Source organism: Podarcis vaucheri (genome assembly GCF_965113315.1).
Source record: "Podarcis vaucheri genome assembly, chromosome: 14".
Taxonomy (NCBI): domain Eukaryota; kingdom Metazoa; phylum Chordata; class Lepidosauria; order Squamata; family Lacertidae; genus Podarcis; species Podarcis vaucheri.
In genome coordinates, this window is record NC_138752.1 from 26,782,273 (window position 1) to 26,810,239 (window position 27,967).

At 44.5% G+C, this 27,967-nt stretch overlaps 1 protein-coding gene across 7 annotated transcripts in view; it reads right to left on the reverse strand.

Annotated features, from left to right (window-relative positions):
• Positions 1 to 27,967, reverse strand: part of MEGF11 (multiple EGF like domains 11) — a 361,126-nt gene that overhangs the window by 280,193 nt on the left and 52,966 nt on the right. The window lies entirely within an intron of this gene.

Consider the following 27,967-nt stretch of genomic DNA (forward strand, 5'->3'; position numbering starts at 1 on the left):
CCATCACAAGCACAAATCATCATGAATGCATACTGAAAAAGACATCTGGAAGAGCCCTATATAGACTGAAGAGTGACTTTAAGGTTCAGATTGAAAGAAGCAATGGTGAGTCACATTCCAAGTTATTTATTTATTTCAAACCTTTTAAACCAACTTTCCACACAGAACTAGGATATATTAGTTATTGTAGAATGGAGAAGGGGGACTATATGCATAAAGCAAAGAACTGACTGTTTGCAGATCTTTGCAGCCCATCCAAAAACTACAGGATGGCATAGAAGAGTTCCCAGTCCCCACATTCTGTTCTCATTTCAATCCCTTAAGAGATGGGCTAGACTAGACCACATGGCTCTCTATGAAAACCAACCAGTAACTTTCTAGCCTCCTAGGCCTTTGGCTAATTAAATAATAAATGGCCTTTTAAACTGCGGGGCAGTATTGGTTTTGTTTGTTACTATGTTATGCATTTTAGTTTTTTATATTGTAAACTGCTCTGTAATCCTCAGATGAAGGGCGGTATAGAAAGTTAATACATAGTGCGTATTTCTCCTAATATTTGTCTGCAATTTCCCCTAATATGCAAAGGTTTTCAAAACCATTTTGCCCAGCACATAACACATTTTTGTATGTTATCTTCACTAATATATACATTCATATGAACACTTTACCCCCAGTCTATGCATTTTTGTACTTGGCTAGAGAACTGCACTGCAAAACTTGGAGATGTGTGAATTTCAGAAGACGGTTGCGTTTTGGTACGTGTGTTGTTTCAGAAGCCACAAATTAGGCGATTTGTCTTTAAATGTGAACTGAGTTAAATTTCTCCCTTGTCACATCATATGTCAGGGCTGCTCTCTTGCATGTTCCAACAATAACTCAACTGCACAACAATATCTGGTTAGTTCTTTCCCTTGTGCAATATTCCACCAGCACAACCCATACACTGCTAAGTGACTTTAACTTAGAGCTCATCCATACCTCTATTTGTCCCGTGCCTGGACATCACAGCTCTGAGCAGTTTTGTCTTTGCCCTACTGCCTTCCCTTGGAAAACCTTCTCTTTGGCAATAAATCAGAACAAATGGCAATCCTTAGAAAACCTATATGCTGTTTGCTCCGATTCAGTGCTAAACCATCGGTTTTCCTGGGGGGAAGCAGAGGAGCAAACAAAGTATGGACAAGCCCTTAGTTTCACTGGGTTGTATCCAATGTAGTACAGTATACTAAGAAATTTGGAAGCTAAAGAACAGGGAATACACATGATAAATAAATATATAAATAAATATTTAAAAGTAGTTACTTGTTTTAAAGCCACAGGTAGGCAAGAAAAGCAAGTGAATTAAAACCCAACTTTTGGCTGCTGATCCACAGCAGTCCCTGCGTTCAGATGCTTGCATGATTCAGTAGGAGATGCATATTTCTACTTATCCCAAAAATGTCAAAGGATACTGGGGGAATATGTAAGTCTGGAGGGTGTGCGAGTAGACACTGCATTAAAGAAGTACAAATTAATATTTTTCTTCCCTGACTTTTAATGCTAATGAATTCATTCAACTCTTCAAGAGGAACTCCCAAGATCGTAATTTAAATCAGATCAAGATTTCTGGACATTAAGCACTAAATTCCCAAAGACATTTTATGAAAATGGATCAGGAATGTGAGATTCTTTCGGATGGAGTGGGAGACATAATCCTCCTCCTTGCCCAATTTCAAAGAAATTGCTGCTGGAGAAACAGAGTACAGGTGCACCGAGTTGTCCGTGGAGGAAAGAATACATTAAAACCAAACTTAAGCTCAAAGACTAATGACTAAGAAAACCACAGAGTTGTGCAAGAGAGTCTTAAATACTCATCCTCTCTCAAGGTTTCTGTATATGAGATAATGAACCGCCGAATCACAGCATAGCTTACTGCTCACTAATGACCTCTTTCCTCAACCAGAGGCTGGGAGGGTTTCCTACAGCAACCCAGGGCTGTCTTTGAACTTTCACTTTAACCCCATTTACTCAAAACAACATTATTGTGAACTGGCTCTCTTCAAAATGGAGACAAGCTGGATTCTGTTATTATGAGACTCCTAAGATGAGTGAGTCGTGATTAGAAGCATCAAAACCAATCAAAACAAACAAGTGGGAGCACACATATTTTGCACGTATATTGTTTGATCAAAATTTTTTATATGAATGCTAAATAGGGGGGAATTCATATTTTTTTTAAAAAAAATGAACGTGCTGAGAAAACCAGAAGTGCTTGATGCTGGAAAAATTATTCTGCAGGGGTAGCATGGGAAAGGAGATGGAAGCAGACCGTCCCCAATGACACTCACGGAAAAGCACACAGAAGTCAGTCCAGGAACTATTTCAAGACCAGTTCAGAAGAGGGACAACTTTTTCTTCGGGTTTGTTGCGGATGGAAATTTGTCACAATTCAGCAGGCTTTCCCATGGAAAGCAGAGCAACAACAAAAAAACCACCTTTCTCAGACCCATGATAACAGAGCGATACAAAATACTAGAAATCACAGGACAAACGAAAGTGTGGATGGGCCAACGTGGGCATTTTTGCACTTACTTTTAAGTCTGTGGGATAAGTTATGATACTATTTAAATGGTGGACCACATTCCCTCCTGTGCAACCTTCTACGGGCCACATGCTATCAGCAGGTGGGACCAGCAGCAGACGTGGGCTTAGCAATTAATGCTAATTTTACCTTTTACAGTAGGGTTGTTTACACACACACACACACACACACACACCCCTAGGCAAGCAGGAAGCATTATCAGAGTTCAAGGACACATTCCAGCCAAGCACAAGCACTCAAGGAGGGTGCAAAGCAGGGCTGATGAGGGGCATGCCATGGAGAGTAGGTGGTGTGGCCAGAGAGGTATGGCCTAGGGAGAGTCCTGAGGGCCTGTCAGGAGTCCAGGTTCCCAGCTTGATAAAACGTAGGTAAGCGTAGGTAATTAAAAAGGAGGATTTATTGCAAAAACAAACAGATAGCTCCGGACAGCTCTAACAAAGGCTCCGGCATCATTACTCAAGATGACCCTTCTGAAGATTTCTTCCAGTGTCTACAGAATATATTTATTGAACCAACATCCCTTGCATCTCTTGTTTTGCTTCCTATCTAGAAGCCCTCCCATTCACTGACTCCTCGGACTTATTGGATTAGCTCCAGCCTCTTCCTTTTCTGGCGAACTGTCTCCTTGTCTATTCACACCTATTTGAGCTTGCGGTGAGCTTTGGCTGTGTTCTAGCCTGCTCTCAGCTACTGTCCGATCAGCCCGCCCGTCAAGGTCAGGAAAAGCCAAATTTTGCAGCTGCCGGCTCTCCCCTGCCTAACATCAAAGCCTCCCTGTTCCTGGCTGCTTTCTGCATTTGGCTGCAAACCTTCACTTGGAGCAGGCTCATTCCTAACAGGGCTAGACACAGAGTCCTGGAGGGCCTGAGGGTCCCTATACCTGATTAGCCAAGCCACTGATGAAAGCTCCGGTGTTGAACTGGCTCCAGTTGTTACCTCTGGATCACACTGAAGCTTTTGAATTTTGACATTCATTGTCAACACCTTATGGCGGTCTCCCCTTTCCAAGAACCAGCCTTTAATTTTCATAAGCTACTCCAGGGATGCAATGACAAATAGAAATACAACTGGATCCGACACCTATTGCAATTTAATTTTGCATAATTTCACTCATCTTTCATCTCCGGTAATGTCTAACTCATTTATTATCCATTGTTTCTCCCAAAGGCGGGGCTTCTTTCCAGGAAATTATTAGCAAAAGCACCTAGTTTTCCAGTAACAGGGCAGGGTGACAACAATCCATCAGAAAAATTGGTGGGCAAGTTCCTTTGAATTAATATGTCAAAAACATCAAGAAGTAATCAGAGGAGTGAGAGACGCAGACTGACCTAAACCATTCCCAGTGAATGCTGAACCCTGAGCCTTTGTTTTGCAGCTGGATCACTGAGATCATCCAGAGGAGTGTTGTTACTTGTACCCCATGTTACAGAGGACCTACTGGCTTTCACTAGAAGAAGGGCATTTAGTGCTGCAGAGATTCAGCAGGCATCCTCCCTTGTTATTTCTGCTATCGGATGCTGCAGGCTGCTTAAGTAATCTTACTGTATTTATAGTACTGAAATATAGATTTTTGTATGTTGTTAGATTTTGGGTGTACTAGGTCATTATGAAATTGTTACTATGTCATTGCTCTGTTATGTTATCATGTAATTGTTTTGTAGTGTTTGTTTGAAATGCATTCTGGTTTCTTTGTTTTCAGCCGCTTTGAGAGAATGTGTGTGTGGAAAGGGTAAAGGGACCCCTGACCATTAGGTCCAGTCGTGGCCGACTCTGGGGTTGCGGCGCTCATCTTGCTTTATTGGCTGAGGGAGCCGGTGTACAGCTTCCGGGTCATGTGGCCAGCATGACTAAGCAGCTTCTGGCAAACCAGAGCAGCGCACGGAAATGCCGTTTACCTTCCCGCCGGAGCGGTACCTATTTATCTACTTGCACTGTGATGTGCTTTCGAACTGCTAGGTTGGCAGGAGCAGGGACCGAGCAATGGAAGCTCACCCCGTCGCAGGGATTCGAACTGCCGACCTTCTGATCGGCAAGCCCTAGGCTCTGTGGTTTAACCCACAGCGCCACCTGCGTCCCTTGTGTGTGGAAAAGTGGCATACAAATAAAATGAATGAGTGAATCCTTGCTAGCTCCTGACTTTTGGGTGTCTCTTGGAGACCTTTTCATAAGGACAGGACAATTCACTTGTTTAGTTTTTATTCTTTGGATCAGACACTCAGTTTGAATCATTTCCTACCATTTCTATGGGGCCATAGCTCTGTGGTGGAGCACATGTTGTGCATGCAGAAGATCCCAAGTTTGACCCCCAGCGGCATCTCCAGGTAGGGCTAGGAGAGACCTCCGCCTAAAACCCTGGAGAGCCACTGCCAGTCAGTGTAGACAATACTGAACTAGAGGGAACAATGCTCTGACTTAGCATAAGGCAGCTTCATGTGTTCCTATGCGGTCTGATATTTTATTGTATACACTCTGCTCTGAACCACTGTGTTCTATTGTATGAACTGGTGGTATATAACCTGGCATCCCTAATGTGATGTTCATAGATACCCCTGTGCCCTCTGGTGCCTGTCAAGGGCTCTTGCCCTTCCTATTTATTTAGGTTGAGGATTATGGTTTTGTGCCTGTTTTTAGGGCGTGTTGCCTGTTTGTTTTGTTTTTGAATCTGTGCTGCTTTGTGGGTATGTAAAAGTGTTTTGCTTATTTTCTGTAGGGGAGTGGGGAGTGTCTTAGAAATGTCCAGTTTTCTTCTGTGAAATGGGAAAGTGCCCAGGGGGAAATAACCCATACGATTTTCCAAAATGCCCCCTTGCTGCAGCATCTCTCTGAGGCATTGTGGGAAATCCCTAAGGGAACTCCCAGGTACTTTTCAAAGGGAAGCACAGATCACAGAGTGATAATTCTACTGCTGGTCCCTGACCTCTTCTGAAGGAGAAATACATCCAATACAGTATTCTGCTGAATGTGAATTATATTAATCAAATATGTTCCCATTTCCCTCACAAGGAGTTCTAACCTTAAAAATAAACCAGAGCAGTTAGCAGCAAGTCAGCTGGCACAAAAATCAGCCTGGTCCAATCTAAAACAAGACAGGTTGCCACCCTACTGGTTTTATTATTTCTGGATTTATGATCTCAGTGCTTCCGTTGGCGCTGCGTTTTCAAACTGCCAGCAGACTTTCTCCCCCAAGGCAGTACATTTTAATCCCCCATATGCCGCCCCCCGCCAGCTCCCCAAAGCACCTCCCTGCCTGGCAAAACCTTGGCATAAAACCATCTTTACAACTGCCCTGCAGATATCTTTCAAAAGCAAACAGCCGCACAGCATGGGATTCATTCCAGGTGACTTCCAATTCCCGGTGGGTGTGTTCAGATTTAATTATGGTGGTCCGTGGAGGGTTCAGGAGCCGTCTGCAGGCTCAGAGTGACAACTCTTAGCATCTGCTAGGCCTCCTGGGACACCATCTGTGTTGTGCAGAAAGAGGGTCAAGAACTTATAAATACGACTGATTCTTCCCCTTGACCTGACAACGTTTTTGCCCATATTTTTTAGGAAACGGTTTATAAGTGGCATGGGCATTACTAGATCCATAGAATGGCACAAATTTAGATTTATAAAAATTGTATAAACTAACCTATACATACAGGTGCGAATTTACGACCTCTCAGAGGGAAAGTCACTCTGTAAGGAAAATAAAAGCAAACACAAATAGGGGGGAAGAGGGAGATGAACAGGGCCCTGTTGCAAAACAAATCAAAACTGTTGGACCAGACACTAACATTAGCCCTGTTAGGTGGAATATCAGCAGATCTCAATAGCAAGAAGGTCTCCAGACTTATCAGCCTTCAAAATAAGGTAGAACTTGATTTGACTTCCTCGACTGCCATTCCTATACTGCCATTACAGGTGCAAGTGGGGTGGTCCTTCCTTCCCACCACCACCACCCTCCAAGTTTCATTTCTCCCCTAAGAGATTCCCTGCACACCCAATAGCTGCAGGCTTGGACTGCGCTTTCCCCTTGACATGCTACTTTCCTACACAAAGTGAATCTTCCCTTCTATGGGTGTTCCAATTGCCTGATGGTGGGCAGCTTAATGTGTGAACCGGCACCATTTAAAAGTTGTCTTGAGGGAATCATTCATTGTGCAATATGAACACTCGGTGCTAAAAACCATTGTTTTATGCATGACTAGACTACAACTCCCATCATCCCTGCCTACTGGGCCATGCAGGTTCTGCTTTGGTGCCTCTCATTGGCATCTGGGTTGGCCACTGTGAGAACAGGATGCTGGACTAAATGGCCCCCTTTGATCTGATCCATCAGAATCTTCTTATGTTCTTATGCTGGCTGGGACTGATGGGAGTTGTAACCCCACGACATTAGAGAGCATCATATTGGCTGCCCCTGGTTTACTTTGGCATCACAGCATGGCCCTGACAGCTGAATGGTGTGGACTGCCCAGATGACAGAACCACTTTATGGAAAACTTTGACCAGGGGGACAGTAGGAAATATGATTGATCAGGGAAGCAGGGTGCAAGATCTTCTAAATAAGACTGCAATTCTACAGAGGCTTAAGGGGACTCCTGACCATTAGGTCCAGTCGTGACCGACTCTGGGGTTGCGGCGCTCATCTCGCTTTATTGGCCAAGGGAGCCAGCTTCCGGGTCATGTGGCCAGCATGACTAAGCCGCTTCTGGCGAACCAGAGCAGTGCACGGAAACGCCGTTTACCTTCCCGCTGGAGCGGTACCTATTTATCTATTTGCACTTTGACGTGCTTTCGAATTGCTAGGTTGGCAGGAGCAGGGACTGAGCAATGGGAGCTCACCCCATCGCAGGGATTCGAACCACCGGCCTTCTGATCGGCAAGTCCTAGGCTCTGTGGTTTAACCCACAGCGTCACCCACGTCCCCTACAGAGGCTTATCTAGTAGTAAAAACCATCTTCACTTCCATGCAAACATTCATAGGGGCAGACAGAACAAGATTTTAAAAATTATTATCGTTCTCAGCCCTCCCTCCCACCTCCCTCTTCTGTCTGGGCTTCAGAGAAATTCCTCTCTGCTGCACTGCCTTAGAAAAGGGTCGTTTCTTCTGCCAAGCTGAAAAAGCAACCAGGGTCATATGCCAAGCCTGTGCTTTATCATCCGCCCAGCTCTCGTCCATAAAACACACTAAAGACTAACTGTCCTCCTTCAAGAGAAAGAAACATTCGTTACAAAAGGGAAAGGGAAAGAAGCAACCTCTGGGCACTTTCCCTTCAGTTCGCCTCTCACATCAATAATGGCCCTAAGAAGGAAAATGGAAATGAAACTGTGAAGAGATGCAGCTTGGATTTTCTCTAGGTTTCTGTTGGTTTGGGGGCAGGAGGATTGCTTTGAAAAAAGTCAAGGCCAGAAAGCACAGCAGGATACTCAGGGTTTGTGCATGTGTGTGTTTGTGTATGTGTGTAGTTGCATATGTGTGCGTACTTTTGATCATGTTCCCAGACCATAAAGCAGCCTCCTCCAGCCTGATGTATTTATTTCATTTAAGGCATTTCTATACCATGTAGTCATTCACATTTCTAAGTGGTGTTCATAGAAACAAACCATACAAACTATATAACAATAAAACAAATTACCGTGAAACCAAACACTACCTTGAAGTGCCAACCACTTACCTCCAGGTGTTTTCAACTACAAACTCCCATCATCCTTGACCATTGGCCATGCTGGCTGGAGCTCATGGGAAATGGAGTCAAACAACAGCTGGAGGGTGCCATGTTAGCTATATCTCCTCTGGGGGGGGGAGAGATTCTGGAATGGATGGACTTTTAGTCTGACCCAGAAAAATAAAAATAAATTTTCCATCTCTTTCTACATTGCTGGGTGGGGGACCCTGTGGCTTTCTAGATGCCCATGGTCCAGTGGCCAGGGATGATGGCAGAAAAGGCTAGAAAGTCGCAGGTTGCCCACCTCTGTTCTACACATTCCAAAAGGATATCTGGCAGGATCTGACAGGCTATTGGCTTGGATAATCAGCACACAATAGTTGTATTTACAAGAAGATTTATTGTATACAGTCATTAACCTCAAAGCTGCTCACACTAGCGACCATCCATCAAGATGAAGTTGAGGCATCTCAGCTCAAATTGCGCCTCCAACAGGGAATAATAATAATAATAATAATAATAATAATAATAATAATAATTTGTTATTTATACCCCACCCCACTCTGGGTTGCTTCCAACAGAATATTAAAATACAATAGTCTATTAAACATTAAAAGCTTCCCGAAACAGGGCTGCCTTCAGATGTTTTCTAAAAGTCTGGTAGTTGTTTTTCTCTTTGACATCTGGAGGGAGGGCATTCCACAGGGCGGGCGCCACTACCGAGAAGGCCCTCTGCCTGGTCCCCTGTACCTTGGCTTCTTGCAGCGAGGGAACCCCCAGAAGGCCCTCGGCACTGGACCTCAGTGTCCGGGCAGAACGATGGAAGTGGAGATGCTCCTTCAGATATACTGTACCGAGGCTGTTTAGGGCTTTAAAGTTCAGCACCAATACTCTGAATTGTGCTCGGAAACGTACTGGGAGCCAGTGTAGGTCTTTCAAGACTGGTGTTATGTGGTCCCAGTCACCAGTCTAGCTGCCAAATTCTGGATTAGTTGTAGTTTCTGGGTCACCTTTAAAGGTAGCCCCACATAGAGCGCATTGCAGTAGTCCAAGGAAACACAAAAGCGCCCACGCTCTTCTTCTTTAATTGACGCCTTTCCTTGATCTTTGTTCTTCTGCGAGCCTTGGGACTCTTGGGGTAGTATCCACCTCTTCCTTTGCAGAAGATTCCACTCCCCTGTGAGGTGACTAACAGCTGCTCCTCAGAGAACTAGCCTCCATCCAGCCCACTCTCACTGTACTGATAATGTGTAGGCCTCTCCTCCTTCTGAGAAGGGGGGGTTGTAGCCCACTGCCTTTGGCTGGCTGAGAAAGAGGCTTTCTTCCTCTTCTTCCTCTTCTGACTATCCCTCCACTCAGACTGCTCATCTTAACTGTCGGAAGTCATGTCCATGACAATATCAGAGTCATCCCAACAAGGAAATGGCGTGTCCCCGTTTTTTAGAATGTTTTTGCATCACTCCTCTTGAATTATGCAAAGCATCTTGCAACTGGGAAGTGGCAGACTTTGTGCTTTCTTTTTCTCTTTTTCGACTTTGTGCTTTCTTAGAATACTGAGGTCCACCAACTGGAGGCATGTGCAAAAGACTTGCACTTCACATGAAAGGACTTGGTGCTTTTGAGCAGTTTCTGTGCACAGAGATCTTGTTTTGAGTGTGGGTACTGAGCTGAGCTCTTAGTGCTTCCTCACACAAAAATCCATTCCTGTTTACCTCAAGCCCTCTTCATTTCAGCAGGCTCCAAACATGAAAGTTCTCTGCAACGATTCAGAGAAATCTGAATGCAATATTCCCCCAAAACTGTTTCCTGTGGGGATGGAGGATGGAAAGCACAAGTAAATAAGCTGGGGGCAAATTGGCTTTCTCAATTATGCCAGTCAGAAGCAAACTGATCATTAGTCCATTTCAGATTTGCCAACTTTGCCCTGAGGCACGCTTGAAAAATACTCTCTGGGTGCTACAAATGTACTGTAGCTATATAAGAGCACAGGTGGTTCAAAGAAGATAGGCTCAAAAGGACAGAAACTGAAGACTGCCTCAACAGAAACCCAGTAAGTAACTAGATTGCTTTTCCATAGGTCTGCAAGTGATTGTGACCTGTAACCTGAAGATGGTCTTTTTTCACTTCCAGTATTAATAAGGCTGAATGATGAAGTTATTTTGTGAACTGAAGTTGATTGGTTGGTTGAATTCCTGCTGCAATTCCCCAATCAGAAAAAGTTACAACATTGGGGGCTTTTTAGTTTAGAGAAAAGGTGAATAATAGATGCATGGCATAGAGAAAGTGTACAGAGTTTTTTCTCTTTCTCTCATAACATTAGAACTCAAAGGCAACTGATGAAGCTGGATGTTGGGAGATTCAGGACAGAACAAAACGATATAATCATAGAATTGCAGAGTTGGAAGCTCAGGTCATGTAGTCCAACCCCCTGCAAAGCAGAAATCTCAACTAAAGCATCCATGGCAGATAACCATCCAACCTCTGCTTAAAAACCTTCAATGAAGGAGAAATCCACAGCCTCCAAGGGAAACTGTTCCACTGTCAAACAGCTTCTATTGTCAGAAAACTGGTGTTTAGTCAGAATCTCCTTGATTGTAACTTGATTCCAGTGATTTGGGTCCTGCCCTCCAGAGCAGGAGAAAACAAGCTTGTTCCATCTTCCATGTGACAGCCCTTTAGACATCTGAAGATGGCTATCATATCTCCTCTCACTCTCCTCTTTCCCAGGCTAAACATACCTGCCTGCCTCGACCATTCCTCATAAGGCTTGGTTTCCAGAGCCTTGATCATCTTGGTCGCCCTCCCTCTGCACATGTTCCAACTTGTCAACATCCTTCTTAAATTGTGGCGCCCAAAACTGGACACAATATTCCAGGTGTGGTCTGTGCATAGTTCCACTATGAGAGTCCCTCCCTCTGGAGGCAGTGACAATCGCCAACTTGGATGGCTTTAAACAAAGATTAGACCAAGTCATGGAGGGATAAGGCTGTCAATGGCTAAGCATCAGAATAGCTATGTTCTACCTCCACCATCAGAGCCAATATGCCTCTGAAAACCAGTTCCTGGAAATGGCAGGTGGGGAGAGATGCTGTTGTGCTCACATTCTGCTTGTGGGCTTCCCACAGGCATCTGGTTAGCCACTGTGAGACAAAGTACTAAATATCTGCAGTATCCCAAGGCAGCATACCTTTGACCACCTATCGCTTGGAAACACAAGAGTGCAGGAGGCTATTGCCTTCATTTCCTGCTTACAGGCTTCCCATTGAGGCATCTAGTTGGCCAGTGTAAGAACAGGGCTCCTCTTCGGTTATTAGGTGGCTCTTTTTGTGATAGTATACCCATTTTTTATATAAATTATATAGAAAATCTAAATGAAAATAACACAAATCCATTCATTTCCTTAGAAAACATAAAATACATTTATCGAGAGGCAGGATTTCCGGTCACAAATGTTTGGATTGCTGATCCACAGCAGTTCCCAGAGGAGGTATTGGGAGAGGCGGCCTTGGCAAGGAGCTGTACTTGCGCCCCCTGTCCTTAGCACAGGGCTGCTGCAATGGTCCATGCCAGCAATCAGATTCTTCTGCCAAGGTGCCCAGAGGAGCCTGCACACCTCATCCAGCCACCCAAAGCAGCGTATAGGTGGCCCAGTGAGCGCACAGATGGGCAGAAGGGCTCTAAGCCACCAGAGTGAAGAGGCATGGTTTTTGTGCCCCACTGGGCATGCACCCTTAACTGGAGCCAATCTCACCAACCCCTAACTATGCCCCTGGGTAGAAGAGAGTCCCATGGACTGCAAGAAGATCAAACCTCTCCATTCTTAAGGAAATCAGCCCTGAGTGCTCACTGGAAGGACAGATCCTGAAGCTGAGACTCCAATACTTTGGCCACTTCATGAGAAGATTCCCTGGAAAAGAACCTGATGTTGGGAAAGACAGAGGGCACAAGGAGAAGGGGACGACAGAGGACGAGGTGGTTGGATAGTGTTCTCGAAGCTACCAGCATGAGTTTGACCAAACTGCAGGAGGCAGTGGAAGACAGGAGTGCCTGGCGTGCTCTGGTCCATGGGGTCACGAAGAGTCGGACATGACTAATCGACTAAACAACAACAACAGTAGCTTGGACAGTGAAGGGGGAAAGCCCCCAAAAGCTTCCATTTGCATAGCAACTGCATAAGACCCAGCGCCCAATGTTGGTACAGAATCTAGCATCTTAGATTTTATTTTTAATGATAAGCTCTGGCTGCAAAGACAGACTGGGAAGTGTGCCTTCTTTGGAATGCCTGGCAAAGCTTGGAGAGGCATTGATTTCAATGGCTCTACCCCGAGCAGGGCTAACACTGGATACCAGCCATTGTTAGCCCAAGCAGCTAGATAAAACTGCTCTTCCTTCTGCCATCCTGAGGCTGTGAAGCCAGTGCCCTGTTGCCCATTTACCTCTCAACTTTGCATGATGAATCTCTCCCCTGCTTTCCAAGAAGCGAAGTCAAGCAGAAAGCAGGGTAATCAGCGACAGATGGAAAATTGGAGATCAAGTGGTAGGTAAAGAAGAGCAAAATACCTTTGCCTTGCAGTTTAAATAGATGTTTTGGGTAGCTTCCCTCCCCCCCCCCCTGTTAATACCATGAAGAGGGCGCAAATTCAGTGTCACGGAACGGCACAGTTAATTAGACACACACACTTTCAAAATGCAGCTTTTGTGTTCGTAAGTAAAGCAATTAAGGCAGGGAGTGGGGGAAAGAGAATAGCATTTGTAATTATGCTATTGATCTTATACCCTTTCCTACTTCACTATGAAAACATTCTTCACACGTGATAAAGAAGAATCATCATTAATGTCTCTTACAACGCTTCAGGGTTTTGTGTGTCTAACAGTTTCCCCATTCTGCTTCCTTCTCAGTCCCCTCTTCCTCTCTAAGCCCTCACTGAGAACTTTCAGAAACCGAAAAAGTATTGTGAACTTTAGGAATTTCAGAGCCGAGGGGAGCTTGGGGGAAAAGGTGTATTAAAACAGCCTGCTAATTAAAAGGAAGAGTTGCCTTATACATTTCCGCTGCACAAATGTATCCCGCCTAGAGATCTGAAACATATTTTTTTTCCACAGGGCTGTTAAGAAAAAAAATCAGAAGTGAAACAAACAGGGGAGGCAAATCCCAAATCTCTTGCCTCTTTCATCTGGCACCAGACAGAACTCACTCTTTTCAGGTTTCAAAGTCCGTTAAAACATCACCTTTTGAAAGGAGATACTCAATTAGCCTCAGATGTGATTTATGTAAGAGTTGCAAGAAAATGCCAGCAAATGTTCGTGTTCAAAGCACCCACAGCAGACTCTATGAAGTCCACTTCGTATCACTTATAATTAAAGTTTCCAAACTATGAAAAAAGATCCAACATCATAATTAGTAACCGTGCGCTTATTTCTCAATTTCTGCTACAACAGACATTTACTTTGATCTGCATAAGTTGACTGATCATTAATGACATCTAATGTTAATTAATGACAGTGCACGTGGTAAAAGGGTCCATAGAGAATGAGCTAATTGCGCTTCATTTTTAAAAAGCATTTGTAATTTAGGAATTATTTCAGTAACTATTATTTAGGAAGACAACTGCAGCAGCCAAAGGTCTTCAAGAATCACTCTCGGCAATGCAATCTGCAGTTCGTTTCTTTTTCTTATTCAGAGGGGAGGTATACAGAATCAGATGTAATTTATGGGGAATATCTTTTGAGACAAAAGTATCCTCTCTGGCAGGGTAGAAAGAGAGTGGGATTTATTAGCCAAGCATTGCATAAGGCAACTCTTTAGCTTAAGATATCTTCCATTAATGAAAGGAAGGCTTTTCAGATTTGTTTTTCAGATTTGAGTTTTACATAAATGGATAGTCAGTCATCCACTCAAAAGCTCCACATTTTGTATACATCTCACAGACGTTGAGACTGTATTTTGTCCTTTAATGCGAACCGAGGTCCAAGGCATCATGTCCTCGGCCCTCTTGAATGCATATTGCCCAAAAGAGAAAGTATCAGAAAATGTGCATTCTCCACAGAAATGACACTGCCGTTAGAAGGGGTACAGACAACAGTCTCCAATGTAGAATTCAGATATGGAGGTCACTTCAGTGAATAGCTTGAGCTCTTTGGACTACCCCTGTACTTACCCAATTGACAGAGGGCTTTCTCGGTAGTGGCGCCCACCCTGTGGAACACCCTCCCTTCAGATGTGAAGGAAATAAGCAGCTATTAAAAGACATCTGAAGGCGGCCCTGTTCAGGGAAGTTTTTAATATTTAACACTGTACTGTTTTTAACACTTGATTGGGAGCTACCCAGAGTGGCTAGGGAAACTCAGCCAGATGGGCGGGGTATAAATAATAAATTATATTATTATTATTATTATTATTATTATTATTATTATTATTATTATTATTATTATATTGTCTCAGGGTTTTTTCCAGGCCTTCACATCTCTATGGCTGGAGCTGATAGGAGTTTTAGTTCAGCAACATCTGGAAGACCACAGGTTCCTCATCCCTGCATTCTGCCTTTAAACACCAAACCATTTTACTCCCTGTTCCTCCGGCTTGCTTTACTTCATCCCCAAGGCGATGAAGACTTCTGCAGAACTCTGAAGCCTGCTCACTATTTTGTGACATATTTGTTGGCCTACTGTCGATTTTGGAATGTCCTCCTCTTACGCCAACTTTGTGCAATGTGCCACTTCCAGTGTGAACACATTAAAAATATGCAAAAAATATGCAACCAGCCAATTATAATCCCAGGCTAAGCCAAGCACCAGTTGGAACAGGATGAGGAGGGGGACATGTCGGAAGCTAACAACAGTTTTAAACCTTAATAAAAGAAAAGGCACAATATCATAACTGTCAGAGCAATTTTCCACATCAGTAACCTAATAAACCTAATACTCAAATAGCTGCATATTTTTGCAAGCAAACTCCCCCCTGCTGCATACCTGTTCTGCTCGGGAGCACCTATTCCAAGACACATTAAAAAAAATGTTTGGCTTACAAATGTTTGGCCAATTTGGTGAAAGCTGGAATAAAATAGATGCTACTATAGGGAACGAAGAAACACACATGCACACACTGATTGGCTCAAATTCTGGTTTCATTTTCTGTAAACATCTGGGCTGTAACTCATTGCCAGTTTTACCGCCACCTTAACATTAATGCCGCCTCCAACTCAACATCATAAAGATGGAGTTATTAACTTTAATTTGCTCAGGCTGTATTTCTCTTTTGCACAAGGGGATAAATCTCAGGCGTCCATTACCAGTCAGTGTTAAAAAACCAGAAGATAATATTTTCACACCATAAGCACTTCCAAGAGGATGTAAGTGCTCATTTTTGCCTTTCGATGCAATTTAGACAGTATACAAGTCTATAAACCAGCCTTTCCACAACCTAGAGACCTCCAGATGGTTTACAAAAAGTATACTGAAAGCTAATAATCAATGTATTGATAATCAATGGCAACTCCTGCACAGACACAAAAACACACCACCATCCTAATCGTTGTATCTTCATTTGAATCCCAAAGCATACATGTTGGTAAATAAATATCCGACCAGAAGATTCATTAACAAGCAAATTAATACATGAATAAAGTCCTCCTATGGAAATATCAGAGCTCTGTCAGTGTTTGAGAGCACGCTCCCTGATTAGGGTTATTTTGGGAATGTTCAACTGTGACTGTCATTTCACTGTTGTCTGTTGCCTCTCACAGCCACCTGTGAGGCAAGTTTCAAGTCAGGGAAATGGGGGGAGGAAAGAAGGGGGCATAGGCAATTTGTCTGAGGCAATATTGCATGTCTGTAGCAGAGGCTGTCACAGAAGTAGAGACATCCCAGATCAAATGTTTTACTTCTATGAACACTCTGTGGAACATTCCCATAATCCATGCTGGTTTGTTGTTGTTGTTATTTACAGTAGACCTGTCAGTGTCTTGTTATACAAAAGCCTCCAAGCAATTTGCAACATGTCTAAAACCATGAACATTGATTACATAGGTACAGACACCTTAATAACAAAAGCACACACCATTGGTAAATATATGCAGAACAGTGCTGCAGACTGGGACCCCTACAGTCACAGGAAATCATACAACAGCAAAGACATCACCATCAACAGGTGTCAGTGAAGGTGCCAGGTGGGCCTCACGGTGGAGACCATTCCACGGATAGGAAGCCACAACTGAAAGGCCTCCTTTTCCTGGCCACCACCTCTCCCTCTTTGAGCTTCCCTCAAAGAAAGGGCCTGAGGAATGTTTACTCTGTAGCTGCGTCATAGATTGTGGCTTGCAAATACAGTGGTACCTCGGGTTACAGACGCTTCAGGTTACAGACTAACCCAGAAATAGTACCTTGGGTTAAGAACTTTGCTTCAGGATGAGAACAGAAATTGTGCTCCGGTGGGGCGGCAGCAGTGGGAGGCCCCATTAGCTAAAGTGGTACCTCAGGTTAAGAACAGTTTCAGGTTAACAATGGACCTCCAGAATGAATTAAGTTCTTAACCTGAGGTACCACCGTAGTATGCAATCACTACCACCCACACAGAGAGCTTTCCTACCACCCAGTCACAGCGGCAAACCTGCAAGTCAGAGTCTGAATGTGTTTGCCTACGTGCAGGCAAATGAGAATTGTTCCACGCTTCCACACATGGGTATCTGGATGGGTAAGGACATGAGAACCTCAGAGCCCTGCCGGATGAGACCGAAAGGCCCGTCTTAGTCCAGCATCCTGTTCTCAGAGTGGCCAACCAGATGTCCCAATCAGAAACGCTCAAAGTGGACCTGAGCACAACAGCACACTCCTCCTGCAGTTTCCAGCAATTGGTATTCAGAAGGATTACTGCCTCTGGCCATGGAAGCAGAGCATAGTATTCATGGCTAGTATCCATTGATGGCCTTCTCCTCCACAAACTTTTCCAATCCTCTTTTGAAAGCCAGCCAAGTTGGTAGCGATCCATGCTTCCTGCGGAAGGCAGCGACATCGTTTAACTATGTGCTGCATGGAGAAATGTTTTCTTTTATCTGTTCTGAAGCTTCCAACGCTACGTTTCATTTGAGGTCGTTTAGCTATCCCTTAAGAGCCATTGTCAGGACTCGTTCTTGTCTTTCTCCTCCCACTGGGAAGCCTTCCCCAGCTTATTTCCCCCTTGCGATTACAATCACTACTTGAGCATTTAAAGGGGAACCAGGGGCAGATTTCTACAAGCGTACTGGCGCTACCGGGAGTCGTAGTGCTTAAGGCACCGTGGGAGGAATGCCCCCCTTCTTCTGCCTGCCACTTGTTTCTCTGTGCAACAGATTGCCTTTCCACTGTACAAGAGTGCATGTTCAAGCTTGTACACATCAGTTGCGCTGATGAAGGAACAGACAGCAGGGAATTTGGTAAAACCGTTAAATTCATGTTGCCTGCGAGACCAAGCAGAGCCAAACGCCGCATCTCCCCCTTGCTCCAGGAGAGGGGAAATGCAGCAATACCACCACAGCCTCTCGCGAGCTGCTCCATTAACGCCGCTGCTTTAAAACGGGTCGTCATCTCAAGCGAAATCTTTCCCACACGTGTAAAACTTTGCGGCGTTTAAAAGGAAAATGCAGCCACCGAAGGGCCAGGGAAAACCGACACAACCCTCTTTAGCTTTAGGTGGCCAACAGTTCTTCTGACGGGTCTCATGTGTCTTACACGCCAAACTCATATGCAGAGAATAAGCGGGTGAGGTTTTGCCCTCACCGCATCTCCTGGAAAGCTTCCCTGCTGAATTTCTGTGGTCAGTGCTGCAGCCTGGGACCAGTTCTGTGCGTCCATGTGATGTGGGGAGGAACGATCCCAGCTAAGGGGACCCCCGTACCAGAAACCCAACATACAGCTTTGCAGCATCTAATTTCATTCAAGAGGAGCTGGGTACAAAGAGTGCCGCTGCATTTATTAAAGTGATTAATAATTATGTTTAGGGACAGCTCCGCTTTCCGTTGCCGTCAGTGGCTGTAGTGCAGAAATCTTAATTTCGCCAAAAATCCATACATTAAACTAATGTGCACTGCACACTCCACGCTTGGCTCCCCTGGAAGACACAAGCGTACCTGCACTATTCCAATTCTCCAGTACACCAAAGTCTGGACGACGTCACCTCCACAAAGTGTAAATTGGCCAGAATACGTCTTATTGAATCAAGGGTTTAACCCAGAAGCTAGTGACATCCTTTTCCATAGCAAAGATTAAAACAATCTGCCTAAGCAAAGCAGACCCTCCTCCTTCACACGGCCCTCCGTCAGTATGAGGCAGGTTCACACTGAAGAATCCATTTGTGAATTACAGAACATCTTCTAAGCCACCACTTTTAGAGCAGCTTCCTCAGCCTGAGGGCCATGTACCCATCTGGGGAACCTTCTGAAGGTCAAATGCAAATCTTACCTTTCTCCAATAGGCTAGTTTCTGCTCATGTTCCTCCCTATCCTCTATCCAGGCAGCCAGGAGGCCCAATCAGAGTTCAAGGACATAGTCCAGCCAGGCAAAAACCCTCGAGGTGGGTGTGGAGCAAGGCTGGTTAGCATAGGAGCCAACTCCTGGGGGCTGAAACCCCTTAAGCCCCCACCCATAAAATATTTTAGGGGGTCAGGCCCCCCAAAAGTTGGTGGACATTACCATTCAAATGGTGTGTGTGCTCCACATCTTGTGATCGATTATGCAAGGCAATGATTACCTGCCCTCCCCCCCCCCATTTTATTAAAATTGGCAATCCTGCTGTTGAGGGGCATGGGCTGAGACATGTTTGCTTAGGGAGAATCCCAAGTAGAGATGGGGAGGGAGGAAATTCAATTCAGTTTCCATTTAAAGGCAAACCTCCCTAATTTGCACTTTCTGAAACAATACTTGAAATTGAACCACAGCTATCCTTCACAATCCATGCTTCTCTTCACTTTGCAGTACAGTTCTCCAGCTGCATAATGTAACAAAATTGCCTGTGCTGGGGTAAAGTGTGTATAGAAATGCACGTTTTGCCAGCCTTCAAAAATGTATCATATGCAAGGGAAAGTTGCTTTGCAAAAAATGCATGTATTAGGCAAAATTGCATTAAAAATGTGTCTGTTAGGGAGAAATTTTCACAACAATGCCAGCGAATTTTCATGAGGACTCTGAGATGGAAATGTGGAGGATGGAACTTAAAAATGGATAAAAATGAGAAACTGAAAGACACCAGAATTGACAGATTCATCCCTCCATAGTCCTGAGGAGCCAGGTAGAGAGGACGGGAGGGCCTGATTCAATGAACTCCCACCCACCCCCACCCACCAGCCCTGAGGTTTCCAACACCACTATAAAAAACTAGTTTGAATAATAACAGCAACATTTCTGAGGCGGGTGGATTGCACACATCACACAAACACAGTGAACTAGCTCCCACAATAACAATATTCAGCGTGACTCAGGATCTTGCTAAGATAAATAAAGCTGATTAGCTCCAAGACAAAAACTGCCCTCCTGATGATGCCCCAATAATGAACGCCTGAGCCTTGCTGATGTTCCAGCACTCAGCCCGTCAGCAACTCAAAAGATAACTATGTTTATACCATCCAGCAGGGTGGATGACGAAAAGAAAAGTGTTGATATAGTTGTCTCTCTGACAACCCCTTGACATGCCTTTGCTGGCAGTTTTAATCAACTCCCAGCTGAGCCTGAGAAATTGGAAGGAGCAATAGTGACCTTTTAGATGAATTTATAGCTGGAGCAAACAGAAGCCTGACATAGCAGGGATTTCCCTCCCCTCCTTCAATAGATGTTGGGTGTTTAGAGAGAAGAAGGCCTTTAAGTACTCTGGGCGCAGTCGGCCCACCCGTGAGGCAAACTGAGGCAATTGCCTCAGGCGGCAGAATCCACAGGGGCAGCAGATTCTGATGTCAGACTTTCTTCCTTGCTTGTTCCCAATGTAGATCTTCACTCACCCCTTCTTTCCTGGCAGGAGGGGGGGGAGCCATTTTGGGGTGTGCCTCAGGTGCTTGGATATACTGGGCCGGCCCTGGCTTTGGGCACTTCTCGGAAATCCTAATGACGCCTCTCTAAGGTAGGATCAGGGTGACAATCCCTCACCTTGCAAATGAAGATTCAAAAGGCTGAGGGAATTGCAAATGGCCTGATGTATCATTTATTTCAAGAATTTATTTATTTATTTATTTATTTAGAGCATTTATAAAGTGCTTAATCGATTTTTAAAAAAATCCCTAAGTAGTGGTACAACATAAGGTAGACTAATTAAAACAAAAATACAACACAAATTTCCTGGAAAACAGTAGTATAGACTGGGTCTGATCTTATGGGTATGGGAAAGTCTGGGTAAAAAGTGTGCATATAAATGAATGTGTTTGTGAAAACAGCACGCAAAAATTTATTACAGTAGGGAAATGGCTTCACAAAAATGCATGTGTGAGGCAAAATTGCATAAAAACATGCAGCTATCAGGAGAAAATATCACAAAAATACCAATGAATTATTATAAGGTTTTTAAAAAAAAATCATAAAGGGATATGCAAATGTGAAGAACTGAACTCAAGAATGGAGCAAAAGAGAAAAGGAGAGAAATTGAAATATTCACCCATCCCTCATTCTCACAGCTTAATTTTTGTGGTGACTGTGGCTGGTGGTTTAGAATTGCTTATTGTTTTAGCTACTCCCGGTTTGTAATTGGGTTCGTTGTTTTAATGATTGGTGCCCCCCACTGAGAGCTCATTTGACACAGAGTAGGCTATAAATATATTAATAAACACTTAGATTATGATCAAGGACTTCCTCGCTGCTGTGCTACATCACCTCACTTTAAAGACAAGTTTTTACTGCTTCATGCTAATACCATCTGTGTATAAGGCACTAAGCAGCAAAAGCAAAGAGAGGGCAGGCGATTAAGACCTTGCCCCACAGAGCTTACAATCTATAAATTTATTCAGTAATGGGCCATTTACAAGCATGTTAAGATAGGACAGAAAAACTGAACAGAGCCGTTTTTAAAAACCCCAATGTGTACATTCTATCTGTATCTGACTTGATATTCAAATGTGCAACTCTGCTGAAATGCAAAAAATCCAGAGTACAGTGGTATCTTGGTTCTCGAGTTTAATCTGTTCCGGAACCCTGGAACCGTTCGAAAACCAAGGTGCGGCTTCCAATTGCCTGCAGGAGCTTCCTGCACCCAATCAGAAGCCGCAGAAACTGCATTGGACGTTTGGCTTCCGAAAAACGTTAGCGAACCGGAACACTTACTTCTGGGTTTGCAGTGTTCAGGAGCCAATTTGTTTGGGAGCCAAGCCATTCAACTACCAAGGTACCACTGTGCCACTTCGGAGAAAAGCCTCAAGTCTTGCTCAAAGGCAACAGTTGTGTGAGCAGTGCCTAACCCCTATCACACCCACAGACAGGGTCCATTTCTTATGAAAAACCAATTTCAAGGAGCAAGTGACCTCCACATTATATTTACACATTATGAGGGTTTTTGGGGGTGGGGGAAGCCCTCAAGAGTACATGAAGAGCCGGCTTCCATTTAGAGACAAGAGCATCTATCTTTTCCAAAGAAAAATATTTAGGATACATCTAATATGCCCTGAAGTATCATTGCAATGAATTAATTCTTATTTACAGCACTTGCTCCTCCAAGCTCTTCTCACGCTGTACAAGCGTCAACAAAGAACCAATGGCGCCAGCCCCAAACTTGCCCGCATGCTAGCAACAAATAGGCAGTGATCAGTGGGCAATGATCAATCAAGATAGCAATCAATAGCTCCTTAGAGTCAGAAATAAGTTATCCTGGTCAATACCAGCATAGCCTTGGATTGAATGTTTGAGAAGAATTCACCCACAGCCTAAATCAACTGAAGCCCCCAAGATCCAAAGGGATTTTCCGCCCCCACCCCCATCTAGGCCCTTCTGCAAACATCTCCATGACCTACTCTCATTCATTCATTTAATCCAGGAATAGGCAAGCTCCGGCCCTCCAGATGTTTTGGAGCTACAATTCCCATCATCCCTAGCTAACAGGTCCAGGGTAAGGGATGATGGGAATTGTAGTCTCAAAACATCAGGAGGGCCGGAGTTTGCCTATGCCTGATTTAATCTGTATACTGCCCTTCATCCATAGATTTCAGGGTGGTTCACATAAAAACACAACACACATAATACAAAATGAACAAATCAAACCAATAACCCTCCTTTCCACAGCACAACCCCCAGTTCCTTCATATAAAGCTATCCAGACCATAAGATGAAGAAGAAGAAGAAGAGTTTGGATTTGATATCCCGCCTTTCACTCCCTTTAAGGAGTCTCAAAGCGGCTAACATTCTCCTTTCCCTTCCTCCCCCACAACAAACACTCTGTGAGGTGAGTGGGGCTGAGAGACTTCAAAGAAGTGTGACTGGCCCAAGGTCACCCAGCAGCTGCAGGTGGAGGAGCGGGGAATCGAACCCGGCTCACCAGATTACGAGTCCACCGCTCTTAACCACTACACCACACTGGCTCTTCAGAGACCCTTCTTTGTGTGCCTCCTCCACAAGAGGTCAGGAGGGTGGCAACGCGAGACCGGGCCTTTTCTGCAGTGGCTCCCCATTTGCAGAATGCTCTCCCCAGGGAGGTTTGACTGGTGCCTTCATTAGACACTTTTAGGTGCCAGGCAAAAACATTCCTCTTTAACCAATCCTTTGGCTGATTGACATCCTAAGCCCTTTGAAAATGTGTTGTGGGGGGGGTTATTGGGTTGTCTATTATTATTAATAATAATAATAATAATTTTGTGTTTTTTATATTATGATTTTATGTTGTGAGCTGCCCTGAGACCTACGGGTATAGGTATTCAAATTTAATTAATAAATAATAAGCACATTTTAAAAGGCATCGGATGTTGCCTTCGTCAAGCCGCAGGGACCACCCCCTCTCATAAGGAGGCATTAGTCCTATTGGAGCCAGCTGTCCCCTCCCTGCTAGTTTTTATCATCCAAGAGGGTCAAGATTCCAAAACACGAGTGGTCACCCTGACTAACCTCTACAAACAAATGGTGACAGGCATCCAGATGTTTAGGGGCTGCATGTAGATTCTCAGTCATCATGAACGAACGTCAGGAAGAGCCCCCAATTTAAGAGGATGTTAGGGGGGAAGTGCATGGTGCAAATAAAACGGTTAACGTTAGTTGAATAAAATACCTTTCCGCACTCTGGCTCCAATAGGATTGGGCAAATTCATGGAGGATGAGGTTATCAATAGTTACAAGCGTCAGTGGATGTGCTCTGCCTTCCACAGTTGGAGGCAGAGATGTTTCTAAATACCAGTTGCTGAAGCCACAGAAGAGGAGTGTTCTCTGGTGCTCAGGTGCTGCTTGTGGGTCTCCCATGGGCTTCTGGGTGGCCACTGAGAGGACAGGTTGCTGGTCAAGTTGGGCACCTGGCCTGATCCAGCAGGCTCATCTTATGTTCTCCCCCCGAGTTGGAGGAGGAGGATTTGGAGCATCTCTTGCACAACTGGTCCTGCCTCCTCAGAGAACCTTCCCCATCCTGTCTGGAGCCCTGAATATTCTCTCTCTCTCTCTCTCTCTCTCTCTCTCTCTCTCTCTCTCTCCAACCCACCGCAGAAGACATGATCCCCATTTCTCCGGCTGCCAATATTTATGAATGTGTAACGCCAAGTACAAGGACATTTTAGGGGCAGCCTATTTTTCCATGGAAATTTCATTTTCCCTCACTGTTTGGAATGAAGGCCATTATTACCAATTAACCTGCTGTGAACCCATATCACTGGCTGAATTGAACATAATTATTCATTCATAGTAATAGCTAAAGCAAATCCCAGCATCTCTGTTCACTTCAGCTTCCCCTTAGGGAAAGCTTTCAAAGAGGCCATGTCCTTGGTTAGGATTTTTATGCCCAAACCTTTCTTCCCTGCCCCCCCCCCAAACCATTTTCCTATCAAGGGGTGAGTGACAGGCAGGGCAGGAGTCAACACCTTAAAATAGAACAGGAAACACAATCTCCTATTTGCCTAAGAGGGACCAACCCTCCCTCACTGGAAGCTTTGAGTTGCATTCAATGCTGAATACACCCATTGATGTCATTGGAAATGGCTAGCATATATACATTAATTTCAATAGGTCTACTCTGAGTGGAGTCCCTAGGACGGTTGGTTGATGCCTTGTATGCTTCCTTCCGACAACTCCTGCAGCCAAGTTGGTGCCAAATGTATTGCTCTGCTTTCCTTTGGACCACATCAGAAGAAGAGGAGTTTGGATTTGATATCCCACTTCATCACTACCCTAAGGAGTCTCAAAGTGGCTAACATTCTCCTTTCCCTTCCTCCCCCACAACAAACACTCTGTGAGGTGAGTGGGGCTGAGAGACTTCAGAGAAGTGTGACTAGCCCAAGGTCACCCAGCAGCTGCATGTGGAGGAGTGGGGAATCGAGCTGTTCATCAAGCACCCAGTTCCAAATGTTCTATGATTCTAGCACTGGCACCAAACACCCATTCTTTGGTCAGTACTCCTGTTTCATCACTATCATCCTCCAGCAGTATAGGGCCAGGAGTCTGTGCATTGATGAGGAGGACAGTTCAGTCCATGGGAAGCTTACACAAACTCTGCATTTGTACTAATTTGTGTGTGCATTTCTCCCAATGCACACACTTCTGTCTGCAGCTTTGCCACCCTGGGATCCTTCAGGAGGAAGTGAAATATAAATCAAATAAATAGCAATAATGGAACATGCATTTCTGCTAGCTGATTTCCAGTAACAGAATGCATTTTTGTGTACTCTAAGCTGAAAGGACTTCTTGCCCCATCCCTCATTTGAAGTGTTTATTTGGCATCTAGCAAATGCCTTATCCCTGCTCCCTGCCACCCACCCACACAAAATTCAACAGCTGCATATGCCAGGCAAGTTGCCTCAATCTTTTTTTCTTAAAGAATTAGTTGTCTTTCTGTTGCCATTCAATCAGATGAGCCAAAGCTTTGCGGGGAAGAGAGGCATAAATCACAGTTAGAAGTTATTTCAGGTTGTCAAATGAAGTACATCGACCAAAAAATTTAAATATATATCCAAAAGGAAACTTAGATTCCGTTCTGTTCAGATTCCAGCCCCCAAAACAGAACTCCACTATTGCCGCGAAGTATGGTGCGAAAAGATATTACCAGCCTTCTTCTAAAGGAAGCAAAGCTGAAAGAAGGATGGCAGAATGAAGACAGAATGTCTCTCTCACAGAGGGAACATATGTTGAAGATGATTAAAAGGACTGTTTCCCCTCTTCGTTCTCTTAGAAATAGATGGCTTTCATATGACAATTAAGTATAAAAAATGATGCACCATATATTGAGCTGAGCATGAAAGCTGGGTGGATACTGTCATATATCATTTAGCCACTAGGTGGCAGTAGACTTAATTGTACTTGGGCAGAGGGAGCAGAGTCCTGCTGCTGGAGACAATAAAGTCTTTGGACCAGCTGCCTGCAGGGCTTGTCCTCTAAGCCAAACATGTTTGCTAGTAGACTCTACGTACTACATTCATAGAAGGTATTTAGAGACTGAGGCTAGACCTAACTCAGTCATGCTTGCTCATTTCAAGGTGAAGAACTTTGTTAACCACCACCCAAATCAAATATATATTAGTGAACATCCAAAAATGCATTAGATTAAGCAAAACTGCTTTGCAAAAATGGGTCTATTAGACCAAACTGAATTTAAAAAATCATTTTAAGAGAAATTTGCACTAAACTGCTGATGACTTTCGATGACGCGTTTAAAACAAAAAAATGCAACCTGATGTGGAAATGTGGAGAATCGAAAGCAAGAGAAACCAAAATTGAGAGACTCACCCATTTGTAGTTGCATTATTTAGCTATTTAGCTATATCCCACCTTTTCCTGAGACCTGGACTCAAGTTGTGTAGAGACTCACTCCTATCTGACAACACGCTGGACAGCAAGTACTGCTGCAATCTCAGGCAAGAAGAATTAAGAACCCAGTGAGTGACACCGGCAATCAACCTTCTGCTCACTCCACCCTAGTGTTCATCACCAGGCAGACAGGAGCTTTGATGTCCCCATTTTATTATGACTCAGGGAGAATTACAAGAGCCTCACTCCTGGTAGCCGTGGAGTTTCTGCATAGATTAGAAAGGACAATATTCTACATAGCCAATTAAGATCTTATCATATTAATTGAACTGCCATTAGCACATCACCACCAGCCATGCCGAGTAATCATTGCGGGCAGGCACGGGCAAAAGAGCCTCTCTCAACAGCGCAAGGAGCCAGCAGGGCACCTAGTAGGGCTCATGCAGTGGGGGGGGGGTGTCGCGGAACAGGACCGAGGATGGAGGGAAGAACTCCCACAATGTTAGAGCAGACTGAGATAATCCAGCCACAGTACTCAGAGCTAGAAAACATTGGCACTTGCAGCAGAAAGGCAGATGTCCGCCAATACAGTCACCAAGTGGCTGACCGTGAAAATTATTCCTGACAATAAGAACGTAAGGAGGGCCTGCAGGATCAGGCCCATGGCCCATCTAGTCCAAGAGAGCCACAAGCAGGACCAGCGCTCAACTGCACTCTGCCCACCTGTGATTCGCAGCAGGTGGTATTCAGAGCAGCATTCAGAATTCACTTTGCACTTTGCACCCGGCTATTGTCCACTTGCAAACCAAGTGAAGATGCCCAGGTGCCAGGAGGGCAGCTGATGTCTCTACCATCTGGAGGTGCATGCTTGGGGATCCTTGGGTCTTGCCTGTTTTCACACACTAGCAACACGTCCCATGGAATTCTCTCCATTATATTTTATCTGCACAATCAGAATGAATTTCAGGAACCAAAAAATTCTCAATGTTCTTAACCTAGCTCAAGGTTGTCATATGAACTAGGTAAAGGTAAAGGGACCCCTGACCATTAGGTCCAGTCATGACCGACTCTGGGGTTGTGGCGCTCATCTCGCTTTATTGGCTGAGGGAGCCAGCGTACAGCTTCCAGGTCATGTGGCCAGCATGACTAAGCCGCTTCTGGCGAACCAGAGCAGCACACAGAAATGCCATTTACCTTCCCACAGAAGCGGTACCTATTTATCTACTTGCACTTTGATGTGCTTTCGAACTGCTAGGTTGGCAGGAGCAGGGACCGAGCAACAGGAGCTCACCCCGTCGCAGGGATTCGAACTGCCGACCTTCTGATCGGCAAGTCCTAGGCTCTGTGGTTTAACCCACAGCGCCACCCGCATCCCTGTCATATGAACTAGCCGGCCGTTTAACTGAGAATCATTCACAGTCAGCCCTTCCTTTGAAAAATAAGGCTTCCGAGCCATCTGGCTCAAAAATGGCAACTAGGAGTTCCGTTTTGGTGACTGTAATCCTGGTTTAAGGAGCCATTTGGTGCCCAGTTTATATCTGAGTTTGTAACAGTGATTCAGAGGCATAATGCCTCTGTCAGTAGAGGCAGCTAACAACCACTGATAGCTTTCTCTTCCATGAATTTACCAATCTTTTAAAGCCATCCAAGTTGGTAGCCAATACTATAAGAAACTTCCCGCTGAAATCCTGCAACTTGCCATGCCGCAGATATTCCGGGTGTTCCCCCACGCACACACTTTTGTTGAGCTATAGCATAAAAGTGCCCCTGTAGACAGCAATCAGGCGTTAACATTGCAGAAGCATCGCAGAACAACTAATAAAGCAGAATGAAGTGTAGAAGGTCATATATAAATCCAGCACTAATA